Source organism: Cebidichthys violaceus, unplaced genomic scaffold, assembly GCF_023349555.1.
Source record: "Cebidichthys violaceus isolate CVI_PGR_0920_01 unplaced genomic scaffold, fCebVio1.0.p SCAF_32, whole genome shotgun sequence".
Lineage (NCBI taxonomy): Eukaryota > Metazoa > Chordata > Actinopteri > Perciformes > Stichaeidae > Cebidichthys > Cebidichthys violaceus.
In genome coordinates, this window is record NW_027176506.1 from 1,749,081 (window position 1) to 1,764,209 (window position 15,129).

At 47.7% G+C, this 15,129-nt stretch overlaps 25 non-coding genes across 25 annotated transcripts; all 25 read right to left on the reverse strand.

Moving 5' to 3' along the window:
- Positions 1–74: 74 nt before the first annotated feature.
- On the reverse strand, positions 75–265 carry LOC137882881 (U2 spliceosomal RNA). The gene has a single exon (XR_011104300.1). It is a non-coding gene; the product is annotated as a U2 spliceosomal RNA (small nuclear RNA).
- Positions 266–444: 179 nt separating this feature from the next.
- LOC137883147 (U5 spliceosomal RNA) lies at positions 445–559 on the reverse strand. The gene has a single exon (XR_011104540.1). It is a non-coding gene; the product is annotated as a U5 spliceosomal RNA (small nuclear RNA).
- A 496-nt stretch (positions 560–1,055) lies between these two features.
- On the reverse strand, positions 1,056–1,219 carry LOC137882681 (U1 spliceosomal RNA). The gene has a single exon (XR_011104108.1). It is a non-coding gene; the product is annotated as a U1 spliceosomal RNA (small nuclear RNA).
- A 723-nt stretch (positions 1,220–1,942) lies between these two features.
- Positions 1,943–2,106, reverse strand: LOC137882795 (U1 spliceosomal RNA). The gene has a single exon (XR_011104218.1). It is a non-coding gene; the product is annotated as a U1 spliceosomal RNA (small nuclear RNA).
- Positions 2,107–2,779: 673 nt separating this feature from the next.
- Positions 2,780–2,970, reverse strand: LOC137882849 (U2 spliceosomal RNA). The gene has a single exon (XR_011104269.1). It is a non-coding gene; the product is annotated as a U2 spliceosomal RNA (small nuclear RNA).
- Positions 2,971–3,149: 179 nt separating this feature from the next.
- On the reverse strand, positions 3,150–3,264 carry LOC137883109 (U5 spliceosomal RNA). Its single transcript, XR_011104505.1, has one exon. It is a non-coding gene; the product is annotated as a U5 spliceosomal RNA (small nuclear RNA).
- A 496-nt stretch (positions 3,265–3,760) lies between these two features.
- LOC137882821 (U1 spliceosomal RNA) lies at positions 3,761–3,924 on the reverse strand. The gene has a single exon (XR_011104244.1). It is a non-coding gene; the product is annotated as a U1 spliceosomal RNA (small nuclear RNA).
- A 723-nt stretch (positions 3,925–4,647) lies between these two features.
- LOC137882800 (U1 spliceosomal RNA) lies at positions 4,648–4,811 on the reverse strand. Its single transcript, XR_011104223.1, has one exon. It is a non-coding gene; the product is annotated as a U1 spliceosomal RNA (small nuclear RNA).
- A 673-nt stretch (positions 4,812–5,484) lies between these two features.
- LOC137882913 (U2 spliceosomal RNA) lies at positions 5,485–5,675 on the reverse strand. The gene has a single exon (XR_011104331.1). It is a non-coding gene; the product is annotated as a U2 spliceosomal RNA (small nuclear RNA).
- A 181-nt stretch (positions 5,676–5,856) lies between these two features.
- Positions 5,857–5,969, reverse strand: LOC137883135 (U5 spliceosomal RNA). Its single transcript, XR_011104529.1, has one exon. It is a non-coding gene; the product is annotated as a U5 spliceosomal RNA (small nuclear RNA).
- Positions 5,970–6,465: 496 nt separating this feature from the next.
- Positions 6,466–6,629, reverse strand: LOC137882803 (U1 spliceosomal RNA). Its single transcript, XR_011104226.1, has one exon. It is a non-coding gene; the product is annotated as a U1 spliceosomal RNA (small nuclear RNA).
- A 673-nt stretch (positions 6,630–7,302) lies between these two features.
- Positions 7,303–7,493, reverse strand: LOC137882850 (U2 spliceosomal RNA). The gene has a single exon (XR_011104270.1). It is a non-coding gene; the product is annotated as a U2 spliceosomal RNA (small nuclear RNA).
- Positions 7,494–7,672: 179 nt separating this feature from the next.
- Positions 7,673–7,787, reverse strand: LOC137883148 (U5 spliceosomal RNA). The gene has a single exon (XR_011104541.1). It is a non-coding gene; the product is annotated as a U5 spliceosomal RNA (small nuclear RNA).
- A 496-nt stretch (positions 7,788–8,283) lies between these two features.
- LOC137882781 (U1 spliceosomal RNA) lies at positions 8,284–8,447 on the reverse strand. Its single transcript, XR_011104205.1, has one exon. It is a non-coding gene; the product is annotated as a U1 spliceosomal RNA (small nuclear RNA).
- Positions 8,448–9,120: 673 nt separating this feature from the next.
- LOC137882851 (U2 spliceosomal RNA) lies at positions 9,121–9,311 on the reverse strand. The gene has a single exon (XR_011104271.1). It is a non-coding gene; the product is annotated as a U2 spliceosomal RNA (small nuclear RNA).
- A 179-nt stretch (positions 9,312–9,490) lies between these two features.
- LOC137882529 (U5 spliceosomal RNA) lies at positions 9,491–9,605 on the reverse strand. Its single transcript, XR_011103965.1, has one exon. It is a non-coding gene; the product is annotated as a U5 spliceosomal RNA (small nuclear RNA).
- A 496-nt stretch (positions 9,606–10,101) lies between these two features.
- Positions 10,102–10,265, reverse strand: LOC137882742 (U1 spliceosomal RNA). Its single transcript, XR_011104166.1, has one exon. It is a non-coding gene; the product is annotated as a U1 spliceosomal RNA (small nuclear RNA).
- Positions 10,266–10,937: 672 nt separating this feature from the next.
- LOC137882942 (U2 spliceosomal RNA) lies at positions 10,938–11,128 on the reverse strand. The gene has a single exon (XR_011104359.1). It is a non-coding gene; the product is annotated as a U2 spliceosomal RNA (small nuclear RNA).
- A 179-nt stretch (positions 11,129–11,307) lies between these two features.
- LOC137882632 (U5 spliceosomal RNA) lies at positions 11,308–11,423 on the reverse strand. Its single transcript, XR_011104062.1, has one exon. It is a non-coding gene; the product is annotated as a U5 spliceosomal RNA (small nuclear RNA).
- Positions 11,424–11,919: 496 nt separating this feature from the next.
- On the reverse strand, positions 11,920–12,083 carry LOC137882916 (U1 spliceosomal RNA). The gene has a single exon (XR_011104334.1). It is a non-coding gene; the product is annotated as a U1 spliceosomal RNA (small nuclear RNA).
- Positions 12,084–12,755: 672 nt separating this feature from the next.
- LOC137882830 (U2 spliceosomal RNA) lies at positions 12,756–12,946 on the reverse strand. The gene has a single exon (XR_011104250.1). It is a non-coding gene; the product is annotated as a U2 spliceosomal RNA (small nuclear RNA).
- Positions 12,947–13,125: 179 nt separating this feature from the next.
- LOC137883149 (U5 spliceosomal RNA) lies at positions 13,126–13,240 on the reverse strand. The gene has a single exon (XR_011104542.1). It is a non-coding gene; the product is annotated as a U5 spliceosomal RNA (small nuclear RNA).
- Positions 13,241–13,736: 496 nt separating this feature from the next.
- Positions 13,737–13,900, reverse strand: LOC137882661 (U1 spliceosomal RNA). Its single transcript, XR_011104088.1, has one exon. It is a non-coding gene; the product is annotated as a U1 spliceosomal RNA (small nuclear RNA).
- Positions 13,901–14,572: 672 nt separating this feature from the next.
- LOC137882944 (U2 spliceosomal RNA) lies at positions 14,573–14,763 on the reverse strand. Its single transcript, XR_011104360.1, has one exon. It is a non-coding gene; the product is annotated as a U2 spliceosomal RNA (small nuclear RNA).
- Positions 14,764–14,942: 179 nt separating this feature from the next.
- On the reverse strand, positions 14,943–15,058 carry LOC137882633 (U5 spliceosomal RNA). Its single transcript, XR_011104063.1, has one exon. It is a non-coding gene; the product is annotated as a U5 spliceosomal RNA (small nuclear RNA).
- Positions 15,059–15,129: the final 71 nt, after the last annotated feature.

The window sequence follows — 15,129 nt, forward strand, 5'->3', positions numbered from 1 at the left end:
TCGTTCATTTCAGAGTCAAATCAATCAACAGACTGATCCATTTAGATTGGTGTTTGGTTGTCCACAAGGCATTTAAAGACTGCACCGTTCCCGGCAATGCTGCAATACCGGGTCAATGCGTGGAGTGAACGGAGCAAGCCCCTTTTTCATCTCCCAATGCTAAAAATCTGCTTAATACATTATCCTCATATAGAGGACATATCAGATATTAAACTGATAAGAACAGATACTACACTTGATCTTAGCCAAAAGGCCGAGAAGCGATGAGCCCCAACTGTTTGCTTCCTGAGGCAACCTCCTGACACATTTCTCCCTTGTCGTGGTGCAGTTCATTCAATGGGTCATGGCAGTGGCTGCTGCTTTGCACACCCGTCCAAACCCTCCATAGTCAAGCACCTTGGTCTAGTTAAGGACAGCTGTCTTTCTTTTCACAAGTGTACAAGGCTCAGCCAAACGGCAAAGCCTGCCAAAAATAGGTTTAACTCATTGGTGTTCCTCTCCACGGAAGTCTTTAGTAAAAGGCGAAAGACTTGTGCGTTATGAAGAGAAACCAAAGCAAGTACAGCACTCTTGTCGAGAGCAGCTGAAGACCCTAGTCGTCCCAGTCAAAACGCTCATGGTAAGCCTGAGTTGACGTGCCCTGTTCCAAATCCAAAGCCACACCCCTGCCCACATCTTAAAGAGGGCAATATTCTCCAATATACTATTTCCTTCCCTCCATTCAAAAGCACAAATCTCGCTGTGTTATTTTTTCTTCATTTCACTGTTGATTCAGAGCTGGAAATTTCCCCCAGCAGTCAGGGCTGATGTATACAGTGATTTGAGGCTGGCAGCACAGTCCTGGTGCAGTTCTTTCAATGGTGCATAGCAGTGGCTGCTGCTTGGCACACCTGTCCAAGCCCTCCATGGTCAAGCACCATGGTCTAGTTAAGGACATCTTTCTTCCTTTTCACAAACGCCCAGGACTCGGCTACAGGAATCGGCAAGCGGAATAGCAGCATGTTGAGGTCCATGTCCGTCTACCAACCGGGTGATATTTTTTTCAACTTAAAAATCAGGGGAGAGCGCGAACGCAGTCCCCCACTACCAGAAATTATGCAGTCGAGATTCCCACATTTGGGGAATTCGCAGTGGTCAGTGCAACCGGAGTGCAATGGTTGAGCCTCGCCCTGGGTGAACCACCTTCTTGATCATGGTATCTTCCCTGCCAGGTAAGTATGAGCTAGAAGACACAAAGACAGGGGTGGCATTCCCAGACACAGTACTCTGGATGACGGTTCCCAGATGGCATAATCCCAGAGTCAGCATTAGCTTCCCTTGGCAAGCTGTTTCTGCTTCTGAGAAAGCAAACACAGCCCAGCAACCAAACGAAAATCTAAGCATGCTAACAATGGAAGGATCTTCGGAACACATTTCTCCCACAAAGAAGGGAAAATATCGGTGAGGAGAACACGCAATCATTTTAGGCCCATCCAAAAAGCCACACCCACTTCTCTCGGCAAACCCGGGCAATTTGCATTACTCAACACACAGCTTCACAGCATACAACAGACACTGCTGCACAGCTACGCTTGCACTTTTCTGGACAATCTGCAAACGAAATCGAGCCTACAAAATGACATCACCCACAATCTGACTCGGAGGACGGAAATTAGCATTCAGAGCTGGAAATTTCCCCAAGCAGTCAGGGCTGATGTATACAGTGATTTGAGGCTGGCAGCACGGTCCTGGTGCAGTTCTTTCAATGGGGCATAGCAGTGGCTGCTGCTTGGCACACCTGTCCAAGCCCTCCATGGTCAAGCACCATGGTCTAGTTAAGGACATCTTTCTTCCTTTTCACAAACGCCCAGGACTCGGCTACAGGAATCGGCAAGCGGAATAGCAGCATGTTGAGGTCCATGTCCGTCTACCAACCGGGTGATATTTTTTTCAACTTAAAAATCAGGGGAGAGCGCGAACGCAGTCCCCCACTACCAGAAATTATGCAGTCAAGATTCCCACATTTTGGGAGTTAGCAGTGGTCAGCACAACCGGAGTGCAATGGTTGAGCCTCGCCCTGGGTGAACCACCTTCTTGATCACGGTATCTTCCCTGCCAGGTAAGTATGAGTTGGAAGACACAGAGACAGGGGTGACATTCCCAGACACAGTACTCTGAATGACGGTTCCCAGATGGCATAATCCCAGAGTCAGCATTAGCTTCCCTTGGCAAGCTGTTTCTGCTTCTGAGAAAGCAAACACAGCCCAGCAACCAAACGAAAATCTAAGCATGCTAACAATGGAAGGATCTTCGGAACACATTTCTCCCACAAAGAAGGGAAAATATCGGTGAGGAGAACACGCAATCATTTTAGGCCCATCCAAAAAGCCACACCCACTTCTCTCGGCAAACCCGGGCAATTTGCATTACTCAACACACAGCTTCACAGCATACAACAGACACTGCTGCACAGCTACGCTTGCACTTTTCTGGACAATCTGCAAACGAAATCGAGCCTACAAAATGACATCACCCACAATCTGACTCGGAGGACGGAAATTAGCATTCAGAGCTGGAAATTTCCCCAAGCAGTCAGGGCTGATGTATACAGTGATTTGAGGCTGGGAGCACAGTGTTGTTCCACAAAGGGCCTCGGTAAGGAGTAAACAGGGCCTTTGTTTGCCACAAGTCCCGGCCTTGAAGACAGACAGCGACTGTGACTCGCGTCGTTCATTTCAGAGTCAAATCAATCAACAGACTGATCCATTTAGATTGGTGTTTGGTTGTCCACAAGGCATTTAAAGAGTGCACCGTTCCCGGCAATGCTGCAATACCGGGTCAATGCGTGGAGTGAACGGAGCAAGCCCCTTTTTCATCTCCCAATGCTAAAAATCTGCTTAATACATTATCCTCATATAGAGGACATATCAGATATTAAACTGATAAGAACAGATACTACACTTGATCTTAGCCAAAAGGCCGAGAAGCGATGAGCCCCAACTGTTTGCTTCCTGAGGCAACCTCCTGACACATTTCTCCCTTGTCGTGGTGCAGTTCATTCAATGGGTCATGGCAGTGGCTGCTGCTTTGCACACCCGTCCAAACCCTCCATAGTCAAGCACCTTGGTCTAGTTAAGGACAGCTGTCTTTCTTTTCACAAGTGTACAAGGCTCAGCCAAACGGCAAAGCCTGCCAAAAATAGGTTTAACTCATTGGTGTTCCTCTCCACGGAAGTCTTTAGTAAAAGGCGAAAGACTTGTGCGTTATGAAGAGAAACCAAAGTAAGTACAGCACTCTTGTCGAGAGCAGCTGAAGACCCTAGTCGTCCCAGTCAAAACGCTCATGGTAAGCCTGAGTTGACGTGCCCTGTTCCAAATCCAAAGCCACACCCCTGCCCACATCTTAAAGAGGGCAATATTCTCCAATGTACTATTTCCTTCCCTCCATTCAAAAGCACAAATCTCGCTGTGTTATTTTTTCTTCATTTCAATGTTGTTTCAGAGCTGGAAATTTCCCCCAGCAGTCAGGGCTGATGTATACAGTGATTTGAGGCTGGCAGCACAGTCCTGGTGCAGTTCTTTCAATGGGGCATAGCAGTGGCTGCTGCTTGGCACACCTGTCCAAGCCCTCCATGGTCAAGCACCATGGTCTAGTTAAGGACATCTTTCTTCCTTTTCACAAACGCCCAGGACTCGGCTACAGGAATCGGCAAGCCGAATAGCAGCATGTTGAGGTCGATGTCCGTCTACCAACCGTGTGATATTTTTTTCAACTTAAAAATCAGGGGAGAGCACGAACGCAGTCCCCCACTACCAGAAATTATGCAGCTGAGATTCCAACATTTGGGGAATTCGCAGTGGTCAGCACAACTGGAGTGCAATGGTTGAGCCTCACCCTGGGTGAACCACCTTCTTGATCACGGTATCTTCCCTGCCAGGTAAGTATGAGTTGAAAGACACAGAGACAGGGGTGGCATTCCCAGACACAGTACTCTGGATGACGGTTCCCAGATGGCATAATCCCAGAGTCAGCATTAGCTTCCCTTGGCAAGCTGTTTCTGCTTCTGAGAAAGCAAACACAGCCCAGCAACCAAACGAAAATCTAAGCATGCTAACAATGGAAGGATCTTCGGAACACATTTCTCCCACAAAGAAGGGAAAATATCGGTGAGGAGAACACGCAATCATTTTAGGTCCATCCAAAAAGCCACACCCACTTCTCTCGGCAAACCCGGGCAATTTGCATTACTCAACACACAGCTTCACAGCATACAACAGACACTGCTGCACAGCTACGCTTGCACTTTTCTGGACAATCTGCAAACGAAATAGAGCCTACAAAATGACATCACCCACAATCTGACTCGGAGGACGGAAATTAGCATTCAGAGCTGGAAATTTCCCCAAGCAGTCAGGGCTGATGTATACAGTGATTTGAGGCTGGCAGCACGGTCCTGGTGCAGTTCTTTCAATGGGGCATAGCAGTGGCTGCTGCTTGGCACACCTGTCCAAGCCCTCCATGGTCAAGCACCATGGTCTAGTTAAGGACATCTTTCTTCCTTTTCACAAACGCCCAGGACTCGGCTACAGGAATCGGCAAGCGGAATAGCAGCATGTTGAGGTCCATGTCCGTCTACCAACCGGGTGATATTTTTTTCAACTTAAAAATCAGGGGAGAGCGCGAACGCAGTCCCCCACTACCAGAAATTATGCAGTCAAGATTCCCACATTTGGGGAATTAGCAGTGGTCAGCACAACTGGAGTGCAATGGTTGAGCCTCGCCCTGGGTGAACCACCTTCTTGATCACGGTATCTTCCCTGCCAGGTAAGTATGAGTTGGAAGACACAGAGACAGGGGTGACATTCCCAGACACAGTACTCTGAATGACGGTTCCCAGATGGCATAATCCCAGAGTCAGCATTAGCTTCCCTTGGCAAGCTGTTTCTGCTTCTGAGAAAGCAAACACAGCCCAGCAACCAAACGAAAATCTAAGCATGCTAACAATGGAAGGATCTTCGGAACACATTTCTCCCACAAAGAAGGGAAAATATCGGTGAGGAGAACACGCAATCATTTTAGGCCCATCCAAAAAGCCACACCCACTTCTCTCGGCAAACCCGGGCAATTTGCATTACTCAACACACAGCTTCACAGCATACAACAGACACTGCTGCACAGCTACGCTTGCACTTTTCTGGACAATCTGCAAACGAAATAGAGCCTACAAAATGACATCACCCACAATCTGACTCGGAGGACGGAAATTAGCATTCAGAGCTGGAAATTTCCCCAAGCAGTCAGGGCTGATGTATACAGTGATTTGAGGCTGGGAGCACAGTGTTGTTCCACAAAGGGCCTCGGTAAGGAGTAAACAGGGCCTTTGTTTGCCACAAGTCCCGGCCTTGAAGACAGACAGCGACTGTGACTCGCGTCGTTCATTTCAGAGTCAAATCAATCAACAGACTGATCCATTTAGATTGGTGTTTGGTTGTCCACAAGGCATTTAAAGAGTGCACCGTTCCCGGCAATGCTGCAATACCGGGTCAATGCGTGGAGTGAACGGAGCAAGCCCTTTTTTCATCTCCCAATGCTAAAAATCTGCTTAATACATTATCCTCATATAGAGGACATATCAGATATTAAACTGATAAGAACAGATACTACACTTGATCTTAGCCAAAAGGCCGAGAAGCGATGAGCCCCAACTGTTTGCTTCCTGAGGCAACCTCCTAACACATTTCTCCCTTGTCGTGGTGCAGTTCATTCAGTGGGTCATGGCAGTGACTGCTGCTTTGCACACCCGTCCAAACCCTCCATAGTCAAGCACCTTGGTCTAGTTAAGGACAGCTGTCTTTCTTTTCACAAGTGTACAAGTCTCAGCCAAACGGCAAAGCTTGCCAAAAATAGGTTTAACTCATTGGTGTTCCTCTCCACGGAAGTCTTTAGTAAAAGGCGAAAGACTTGTGCATTATGAAGAGAAACCAAAGTAAGTACAGCACTCTTGTCGAGAGCAGCTGAAGACCCTAGTCGTCCCAGTCAAAACGCTCATGGTAAGCCTGAGTTGACGTGCCCTGTTCCAAATCCAAAGCCACACCCCTGCCCACATCTTAAAGAGGGCAATATTCTCCAATGTACTATTTCCTTCCCTCCAATCAAAAGCACAAATCTCGCTGTGTTATTTTTTCTTCATTTCAATGTTGATTCAGAGCTGGAAATTTCCCCCAGCAATCAGGGCTGATGTATACAGTGATTTGAGGCTGGGAGCACAGTCCTGGTGCAGTTCTTTCAATGGGGCATAGCAGTGGCTGCTGCTTGGCACACCTGTCCAAGCCCTCCATGGTCAAGCACCATGGTCTAGTTAAGGACATCTTTCTTCCTTTTCACAAACGCACAGGACTCGGCTACAGGAATCGGCAAGCGGAATAGCAGCATGTTGAGGTCCATGTCCGTCTACCATCCGGGTGATATTTTTTTCAACTTAAAAATCAGGGGAGTGCGCGAACGCAGTCCCCCACTACCAGAAATTATGCAGTAGAGATTCCCACATTTCGGGAATTCGCAGTGGTCAGCACAACCGGAGTGCAATGGTTGAGCCTCGCCCTGGGTGAACAACCTTCTTGATCATGGTATCTTCCCTGCCAGGTAAGTATGAGTTGGAAGACACAGAGACAGGGGTGGCATTCCCAGACACAGTACTCTGGATGACGGTTCCCAGATGGCATAATCCCAGAGTCAGCATTAGCTTCCCTTGGCAAGCTGTTTCTGCTTCTGAGAAAGCAAACACAGCCCAGCAACCAAACGAAAATCTAAGCATGCTAACAATGGAAGGATCTTCGGAACACATTTCTCCCACAAAGAAGGGAAAATATCGGTGAGGAGAACACGCAATCATTTTAGGCCCATCCAAAAAGCCACACCCACTTCTCTCGGCAAACCCGGGCAATTTGCATTACTCAACACACAGCTTCACAGCATACAACAGACACTGCTGCACAGCTACGCTTGCACTTTTCTGGACAATCTGCAAACGAAATAGAGCCTACAAAATGACATCACCCACAATCTGACTCGGAGGACGGAAATTAGCATTCAGAGCTGGAAATTTCCCCAAGCAGTCAGGGCTGATGTATACAGTGATTTGAGGCTGGGAGCACAGTGTTGTTCCACAAAGGGCCTCGGTAAGGAGTAAACAGGGCCTTTGTTTGCCACAAGTCCCGGCCTTGAAGACAGACAGCGACTGTGACTCGCGTCGTTCATTTCAGAGTCAAATCAATCAATAGACTGATCCATTTAGATTGGTGTTTGGTTGTCCACAAGGCATTTAAAGAGTGCACCGTTCCCGGCAATGCTGCAATACCGGGTCAATGCGTGGAGTGAACGGAGCAAGCCCCTTTTTCATCTCCCAATGCTAAAAATCTGCTTAATACATTATCCTCATATAGAGGACATATCAGATATTAAACTGATAAGAACAGATACTACACTTGATCTTAGCCAAAAGGCCGAGAAGCGATGAGCCCCAACTGTTTGCTTCCTGAGGCAACCTCCTGACACATTTCTCCCTTGTCGTGGTGCAGTTCATTCAATGGGTCATGGCAGTGGCTGCTGCTTTGCACACCCGTCCAAACCCTCCATAGTCAAGCACCTTGGTCTAGTTAAGGACAGCTGTCTTTCTTTTCACAAGTGTACAAGGCTCAGCCAAACGGCAAAGCCTGCCAAAAATAGGTTTAACTCATTGGTGTTCCTCTCCACGGAAGTCTTTAGTAAAAGGCGAAAGACTTGTGCGTTATGAAGAGAAACCAAAGCAAGTACAGCACTCTTGTCGAGAGCAGCTGAAGACCCTAGTCGTCCCAGTCAAAACGCTCATGGTAAGCCTGAGTTGACGTGCCCTGTTCCAAATCCAAAGCCACACCCCTGCCCACATCTTAAAGAGGGCAATATTCTCCAATATACTATTTCCTTCCCTCCATTCAAAAGCACAAATCTCGCTGTGTTATTTTTTCTTCATTTCACTGTTGATTCAGAGCTGGAAATTTCCCCCAGCAGTCAGGGCTGATGTATACAGTGATTTGAGGCTGGCAGCACAGTCCTGGTGCAGTTCTTTCAATGGTGCATAGCAGTGGCTGCTGCTTGGCACACCTGTCCAAGCCCTCCATGGTCAAGCACCATGGTCTAGTTAAGGACATCTTTCTTCCTTTTCACAAACGCCCAGGACTCGGCTACAGGAATCGGCAAGCGGAATAGCAGCATGTTGAGGTCCATGTCCGTCTACCAACCGGGTGATATTTTTTTCAACTTAAAAATCAGGGGAGAGCGCGAACGCAGTCCCCCACTACCAGAAATTATGCAGTCGAGATTCCCACATTTGTGGAATTCGCAGTGGTCAGTGCAACCGGAGTGCAATGGTTGAGCCTCGCCCTGGGTGAACCACCTTCTTGATCATGGTATCTTCCCTGCCAGGTAAGTATGAGTTGGAAGACACAGAGACAGGGGTGGCATTCCCAGACACAGTACTCTGGATGACGGTTCCCAGATGGCATAATCCCAGAGTCAGCATTAGCTTCCCTTGGCAAGCTGTTTCTGCTTCTGAGAAAGCAAACACAGCCCAGCAACCAAACGAAAATCTAAGCATGCTAACAATGGAAGGATCTTCGGAACACATTTCTCCCACAAAGAAGGGAAAATATCGGTGAGGAGAACACGCAATCATTTTAGGCCCATCCAAAAAGCCACACCCACTTCTCTCGGCAAACCCGGGCAATTTGCATTACTCAACACACAGCTTCACAGCATACAACAGACACTGCTGCACAGCTACGCTTGCAATTTTCTGGACAATCTGCAAACGAAATAGAGCCTACAAAATGACATCACCCACAATCTGACTCGGAGGACGGAAATTAGCATTCAGAGCTGGAAATTTCCCCAAGCAGTCAGGGCTGATGTATACAGTGATTTGAGGCTGGGAGCACAGTGTTGTTCCACAAAGGGCCTCGGTAAGGAGTAAACAGGGCCTTTGTTTGCCACAAGTCCCGGCCTTGAAGACAGACAGCGACTGTGACTCGCGTCGTTCATTTCAGAGTCAAATCAATCAACAGACTGACCCATTTAGATTGGTGTTTGGTTGTCCACAAGGCATTTAAAGAGTGCACCGTTCCCGGCAATGCTGCAATACCGGGTCAATGCGTGGAGTGAACGGAGCAAGCCCCTTTTTCATCTCCCAATGCTAAAAATCTGCTTAATACATTATCCTCATATAGAGGACATATCAGATATTAAACTGATAAGAACAGATACTACACTTGATCTTAGCCAAAAGGCCGAGAAGCGATGAGCCCCAACTGTTTGCTTCCTGAGGCAACCTCCTGACACATTTCTCCCTTGTCGTGGTGCAGTTCATTCAATGGGTCATGGCAGTGGCTGCTGCTTTGCACACCCGTCCAAACCCTCCATAGTCAAGCACCTTGGTCTAGTTAAGGACAGCTGTCTTTCTTTTCACAAGTGTACAAGGCTCAGCCAAACGGCAAAGCCTGCCAAAAATAGGTTTAACTCATTGGTGTTCCTCTCCACGGAAGTCTTTAGTAAAAGGCGAAAGACTTGTGCGTTACGAAGAGAAACCAAAGTAAGTACAGCACTCTTGTCGAGAGCAGCTGAAGACCCTAGTCGTCCCAGTCAAAACGCTCATGGTAAGCCTGAGTTGACGTGCCCTGTTCCAAATCCAAAGCCACACCCCTGCCCACATCTTAAAGAGGGCAATATTCTCCAATGTACTATTTCCTTCCCTCCAATCAAAAGCACAAATCTCGCTGTGTTATTTTTTCTTCATTTCACTGTTGATTCAGAGCTGGAAATTTCCCCCAGCAGTCAGGGCTGATGTATACAGTGATTTGAGGCTGGGAGCACAGTCCTGGTGCAGTTATTTCAATGGGGCATAGCAGTGGCTGCTGCTTGGCACACCTGTCCAAGCCCTCCATGGTCAAGCACCATGGTCTAGTTAGGGACATCTTTCTTCCTTTTCACAAACGCCCAGGACTCGGCTACAGGAATCGGCAAGCCGAATAGCAGCATGTTGAGGTCCATGTCCGTCTACCAACCGTGTGATATTTTTTTCAACTTAAAAATCAGGGGAGAGCGCGAATGCAGTCCCCCACTACCAGAAATTATGCAGTCGAGATTCCCACATTTGGGGAATTCGCAGTGGTCAGCACAACCGGAGTGCAATGGTTGAGCCTCGCCCTGGGTGAACCACATTCTTGATCATGGTATCTTCCCTGCCAGGTAAGTATGAGTTGGAAGACACAGAGACAGGGGTGGCATTCCCAGACACAGTACTCTGGATGAAGGTTCCCAGATGGCATAATCCCAGAGTCAGCATTAGCTTCCCTTGGCAAGCTGTTTCTGCTTCTGAGAAAGCAAACACAGCCCAGCAACCAAACGAAAATCTAAGCATGCTAACAATGGAAGGATCTTCGGAACACATTTCTCCCACAAAGAAGGAAAATATCGGTGAGGAGAACACGCAATCATTTTAGGCCCATCCAAAAAGCCACACCCACTTCTCTCGGCAAACCCGGGCAATTTGCATTACTCAACACACAGCTTCACAGCATACAACAGACACTGCTGCACAGCTACGCTTGCACTTTTCTGGACAATCTGCAAACGAAATAGAGCCTACAAAATGACATCACCCACAATCTGACTCGGAGGACGGAAATTAGCATTCAGAGCTGGAAATTTCCTCAAGCAGTCAGGGCTGATGTATACAGTGATTTGAGGCTGGGAGCACAGTGTTGTTCCACAAAGGGCCTCGGTAAGGAGTAAACAGGGCCTTTGTTTGCCACAAGTCCCGGCCTTGAAGACAGACAGCGAATGTGACTCGCGTCATTCATTTCAGAGTCAAATCAATCAACAGACTGATCCATTTAGATTGGTGTTTGGTTGTCCACAAGGCATTTAAAGAGTGCACCGTTCCAGGCAATGCTGCAATACCGGGTCAATGCGTGGAGTGAACGGAGCAAGCCCCTTTTTCATCTCCCAATGCTAAAAATCTGCTTAATACATTATCCTCATATAGAGGACATATCAGATATTAAACTGATAAGAACAGATACTACACTTGATCTTAGCCAAAAGGCCGAGAAGCGATGAGCCCCAACTGTTTGCTTCCTGAGGCAACTTCCTGACACATTTCTCCCTTGTCGTGGTGCAGTTCATTCAATGGGTCATGGCAGTGGCTGCTGCTTTGCACACCCGTCCAAACCCTCCATAGTCAAGCACCTTGGTCTAGTTAAGGACAGCTGTCTTTCTTTTCACAAGTGTACAAGGCTCAGCCAAACGGCAAAGCCTGCCAAAAATAGGTTTAACTCATTGGTGTTCCTCTCCACGGAAGTCTTTAGTAAAAGGCGAAAAGACTTGTGCGTTACGAAGAGAAACCAAAGTAAGTACAGCACTCTTGTCGAGAGCAGCTGAAGACCCTAGTCGTCCCAGTCAAAACGCTCATGGTAAGCCTGAGTTGACGTGCCCTGTTCCAAATCCAAAGCCACACCCCTGCCCACATCTTAAAGAGGGCAATATTCTCCAATGTACTATTTCCTTCCCTCCAATCAAAAGCACAAATCTCGCTGTGTTATTTTTTCTTCATTTCACTGTTGATTCAGAGCTGGAAATTTCCCCCAGCAGTCAGGGCTGATGTATACAGTGATTTGAGGCTGGGAGCACAGTCCTGGTGCAGTTCTTTCAATGGGGCATAGCAGTGGCTGCTGCTTGGCACACCTGTCCAAGCCCTCCATGGTCAAGCACCATGGTCTAGTTAGGGACATCTTTCTTCCTTTTCACAAACGCCCAGGACTCGGCTACAGGAATCGACAAGCGGAATAGCAGCATGTTGAGGTCCATGTCCGTCTACCAACCGTGTGATATTTTTTTCAACTTAAAAATCAGGGGAGAGCGCGAACGCAGTCCCCCACTACCAGAAATTATGCAGTCGAGATTCCCACATTTGGGGAATTCGCAGTGGTCAGCACAACCGGAGTGCAATGGTTGAGCCTCGCCCTGGGTGAACCACCTTCTTGATCATGGTATCTTCCCTGCCAGGTAAGTATGAGTTGGAAGACACAGAGACAGGGGTGGCATTCCCAGACACAGTACTCTGGATGAAGGTTCCCAGATGGCATAATCCCAGAGTCAGCATTAGCTTCCCTTGGCAAGCTGTTTCTGCTTCTGAGAAAGCAAACACAGCCCAGCAACCAAACGAAAATCTAAGCATGCTAACAATGGAAGGATCTTCGGAACACATTTCTCCCACAAAGAAGGAAAATATCGGTGAGGAGAACACGCAATCATTTTAGGCCCATCCAAAAAGCCACACCCACTTCTCTCGGCAAACCCGGGCAATTTGCATTACTCAACACACAGCTTCACAGCATACAACAGACACTGCTGCACAGCTACGCTTGCACTTTTCTGGACAATCTGCAAACGAAATAGAGCCTACAAAATGACATCACCCACAATCTGACTCGGAGGACGGAAATTAGCATTCAGAGCTGGAAATTTCCTCAAGCAGTCAGGGCTGATGTATACAAAGATTTGAGGCTGGGAGCACAGTGTTGTTCCACAAAGGGCCTCGGAAGGGAGTAAACAGGGCCTTTGTTTGCCACAAGTCCCGGCCTTGAAGACAGACAGCGACTGTGACTCGCATCGTTCATTTCAGAGTCAAATCAATCAACAGACTGATCCATTTAGATTGGTGTTTGGTTGTCCACAAGGCATTTAAAGAGTGCACTGTTCCCGGCAATGCTGCAATACCGGGTCAATGCGTGGAGTGAACGGAGCAAGCCCCTTTTTCATCTCCCAATGCTAAAAATCTGCTTAATACATTATCCTCATATAGAGGACATATCAGATATTAAACTGATAAGAACAGATACTACACTTGATCTTAGCCAAAAGGCCGAGAAGCGATGAGCCCCAACTGTTTGCTTCCTGAGGCAACCTCCTGACACATTTCTCCCTTGTCGTGGTGCAGTTCATTCAATGGGTCATGGCAGTGGCTGCTGCTTTGCACACCCGTCCAAACCCTCCATAGTCAAGCACCTTGGTCTAGTTAAGGACAGCTGTCTTTCTTTTCACAAGTGTACAAGGCTCAGCCAAACGGCAAAGCCTGCCAAAAATAGGTTTAACTCATTGGTGTTCCTCTCCACGGAAGTCTTTAGTAAAAGGCGAAAGACTTGTGCGTTATGAAGAGAAACCAAAGCAAGTACAGCACTCTTGTCGAGAGCAGCTGAAGACCCTAGTCGTCCCAGTCAAAACGCTCATGGTAAGCCTGAGTTGACGTGCCCTGTTCCAAATCCAAAGCCACACCCCTGCCCACATCTTAAAGAGGGCAATATTCTCCAATATACTATTTCCTTCCCTCCATTCAAAAGCACAAATCTCGCTGTGTTATTTTTTCTTCATTTCACTGTTGATTCAGAGCTGGAAATTTCCCCCAGCAGTCAGGGCTGATGTATACAGTGATTTGAGGCTGGCAGCACAGTCCTGGTGCAGTTCTTTCAATGGTGCATAGCAGTGGCTGCTGCTTGGCACACCTGTCCAAGCCCTCCATGGTCAAGCACCATGGTCTAGTTAAGGACATCTTTCTTCCTTTTAACAAACGCCCAGGACTCGGCTACAGGAATCGGCAAGCCGAATAGCAGCATGTTGAGGTCCATGTCCGTCTACCAACCGTGTGATATTTTTTTCAACTTAAAAATCAGGGGAGAGCGCGAACGCAGTCCCCCACTACCAGAAATTATGCAGTCGAGATTCCCACATTTGGGGAATTCGCAGTGGTCAGCACAACCGGAGTGCAATGGTTGAGCCTCGCCCTGGGTGAACCACATTCTTGATCATGGTATCTTCCCTGCCAGGTAAGTATGAGTTGGAAGACACAGAGACAGGGGTGGCATTCCCAGACACAGTACTCTGGATGAAGGTTCCCAGATGGCATAATCCCAGAGTCAGCATTAGCTTCCCTTGGCAAGCTGTTTCTGCTTCTGAGAAAGCAAACACAGCCCAGCAACCAAACGAAAATCTAAGCATGCTAACAATGGAAGGATCTTCGGAACACATTTCTCCCACAAAGAAGGAAAATATCGGTGAGGAGAACACGCAATCATTTTAGGCCCATCCAAAAAGCCACACCCACTTCTCTCGGCAAACCCGGGCAATTTGCATTACTCAACACACAGCTTCACAGCATACAACAGACACTGCTGCACAGCTACGCTTGCACTTTTCTGGACAATCTGCAAACGAAATAGAGCCTACAAAATGACATCACCCACAATCTGACTCGGAGGACGGAAATTAGCATTCAGAGCTGGAAATTTCCTCAAGCAGTCAGGGCTGATGTATACAGTGATTTGAGGCTGGGAGCACAGTGTTGTTCCACAAAGGGCCTCGGTAAGGAGTAAACAGGGCCTTTGTTTGCCACAAGTCCCGGCCTTGAAGACAGACAGCGAATGTGACTCGCGTCATTCATTTCAGAGTCAAATCAATCAACAGACTGATCCATTTAGATTGGTGTTTGGTTGTCCACAAGGCATTTAAAGAGTGCACCGTTCCAGGCAATGCTGCAATACCGGGTCAATGCGTGGAGTGAACGGAGCAAGCCCCTTTTTCATCTCCCAATGCTAAAAATCTGCTTAATACATTATCCTCATATAGAGGACATATCAGATATTAAACTGATAAGAACAGATACTACACTTGATCTTAGCCAAAAGGCCGAGAAGCGATGAGCCCCAACTGTTTGCTTCCTGAGGCAACTTCCTGACACATTTCTCCCTTGTCGTGGTGCAGTTCATTCAATGGGTCATGGCAGTGGCTGCTGCTTTGCACACCCGTCCAAACCCTCCATAGTCAAGCACCTTGGTCTAGTTAAGGACAGCTGTCTTTCTTTTCACAAGTGTACAAGGCTCAGCCAAACGGCAAAGCCTGCCAAAAATAGGTTTAACTCATTGGTGTTCCTCTCCACGGAAGTCTTTAGTAAAAGGCGAAAAGACTTGTGCGTTACGAAGAGAAACCAAAGTAAGTACAGCACTCTTGTCGAGAGCAGCTGAAGACCCTAGTCGTCCCAGTCAAAACGCTCATGGTAAGCCTGAG